We start from the raw sequence: 2,741 nt of genomic DNA on the forward strand, positions 1-2,741 counted from the left end.
CAGACTTTCCTGCCTGGGCTGGCTTTGAACTGCGGTCCTCAGAAATCAGCTTCCTAAGTAGGTAATGAGGCTGACAGGGGGATTAAAGTTAAATGCATAAGGTAATGAGTACATTTCTTGTTGACCATTGTTACTCCCTTCTTTGTTGTTGTCCAACTATCCCTTCCCTCTCCCATCTCCATCACTCTTCTCTCTCCATGGTGTAAAGTTCATTTTCAGTACAGTGTGCTGTGAGTATTATTGTTGCAATAGGTCATCCTGAGTTGAACCTAAATTTGCTATTTCTCTAACCCTAATTCTAATTCTGTCTGGTATCCTAACCCTAACCATAATAATAATGATAGTTCAATTAGAAGTTAACAAAAAAATACTCATTTTTTTTTCATCCTGTTAATCCTCTGTACATCTTAAATTTGTAGTAGGAAGACCCCCTACTCAGGCAGGCAAGCCCACCTAGTCGTCTGGAGTGACAGAGCCCACCACAACAAAGTTGTTATTAAAGAAGCAACTTTATTGAGAAGGTTCCTACACTGACTGGCCAGGGCTGCAGCACAGGCTCAGGAGCTGATACTGCGATCCCCAGCGGCCCACGTACTTAGGTTTTTAAAGGCAAAACTCACAGCCTGGTCATGTAGGCAACCAATGAGATTGTCACACACCGAAAAGATTGCACAGTCATATCAGACCACACACAGGTGGCCAATGAGGTTACACTTTGTCACATAATGGCTGTTTAAACCAGACTATCACTTTTGGTTTAAATGACTCATGAATTCAATGGTAAAGTGGAGCTTAAGGTAAGCATATACAAGGAGTTTAGTGGAGTTTAACACAAGCATGTGAAAAAGGCGGACTTTATGGTAAACTCAGGATGTTGCCAGCATGAGCCTGATTACTGGCTATCTGTTTAAAAGGTCAGTCCTTAACAGAATAATGAAGGTGGGTTAAGTTGTTAAGGGGAGGGGAACCTAGGGGCATTCTTCTCATTCTAAGAACTGGGCTGGTTGGAGCCAAGGTCCAGTTAACCTTGTTTAGAGGTTTTTGGTTTTTTTTCCTAAAATCCCTAAAACAAAAACAAAGTCTGTAAAGAAGCTGTACTAGCTCGAGTCTCCTCTCAGGGCCTACTTCAAAATTAAGTTGCAGTTTAGCTTAAATCTTCCAAAAGAGTTTATATGTGCATATATAAAGATATAATTTTATGTAAAAAACAAGATCTTTGGAGGAAGGAGTAACAAAAAGGAAATAGAGTGAGTATAATAAAATGTTTTAAATATATTATGGAAAGAGAATAACGAAACTGCCACTTCTGAAAATTAATAACCATTAATAAAATAACTAAAAATAAATAAATAAATAACACACTGCCTTCCACTGTTCGTGAAGAGAACTATGATATGTTTTGTGAAAGAAATACTTGTTCTAAACTTTGTTCATGCATAATTTATATTGTTATTGGCCAATTATTTAACTTAATGAATAAAAATAAGATTCCCTGACAAAAAAAATAAAACAGTTACCTAGTAATTGTATGAGAAAAAGTTATAGTCATGAGTTTTAAGAATCTTTCTATTTCCCTACAAAGCAATGATTTAGGTTTACTAATCTAATATTTGTAGTAAGTTTAGAGAACATAATAAGCATAAAAAACAATGAACTGTACATCTTGTGTCTTGGATTAGTGATATTTTAAACATTGTCTTTTATTCAAATGAATAGTTAGGTTTACTTTTCAAAATAAATGCAATTTTAACTCCTTTCAGAACAAGTACTTACCCTGCAATTAAATGTATTAGTATATTCAGATATTTAAAAGCTAAATTTTCTATGTTTGTTATGTAGCTCTACATATTCAGAATGACATGATTTTTCTATTCGTAAATGTCTAAACTCTGGGATTTTTCCTTCATCAATATAAATTGTCTCATGAGGTTTTTGTGAAAGCTCCAGTAAGCAGTGTGGGATGTTTGCTTCATCAATATAAATTATCTCATGAGTTTTTTGTGAAGGCTCCAGTAACCAGTGTGGTCAAAAATATTTCCTGAATTCTAAATTTTAAATCTAATCATTTTTAGCCTTTGATTTTATCAGTTATTGTCTCTTCAGAGCAACTAAAATAAATACTACTTTTTAAACATTTCACTCACATTGTAAATAATATTCACGTGGGTCAAACAGAGACTAATCATTTCAAACTCACCATATTTGATGATCTCAGTGTGAAGAATGTAGAGAGTATAAGAATCTTATACTCAATAATATTTTTGGTAAAAATAAATTAAATTATATATCTAGATTTCTAAATTGGAGGTAAATCACATGGAAATAAGAAAATAATACAAAAATGATTACTTTGGGATCATTTTCTTCTTAATTTTTTTATTGTGAAAATATTGTACAGAGGGGTTACAATTATATGGGCAAGCCCTCTCCCACTTGAGCCGCAGCGGTACTTCAGGCTTTTTTCTGGTAATGTGGTACTGAGAAATCAAGACCAGGGTTTCATATATGCAAAGAACTCTACCCCTAAGGCACATTTCCAGCCCTCTACTTCAGGTTTGTTAGTTTGTTTATGTCTTTTTGTTGTTGTTGTTGTCAGTTGTAGGAGTTGAAATCTAGGCCTGGGTTCTTCAGCTAAAGTCGTGTGCCCTACCACTTGAGGCACAGGTCCACTTCAGGTTTTCTGGTGGTTCATTGGAGCTAAATGTCTCAAGGACTTTCCTGCCCATGATCTTCAGATCTCA

Source organism: Dipodomys merriami, unplaced genomic scaffold (genome assembly GCF_024711535.1).
Source record: "Dipodomys merriami isolate MVZ:Mamm:240054 unplaced genomic scaffold, mDipMer1.0.p SCAF_402, whole genome shotgun sequence".
NCBI lineage: Eukaryota > Metazoa > Chordata > Mammalia > Rodentia > Heteromyidae > Dipodomys > Dipodomys merriami.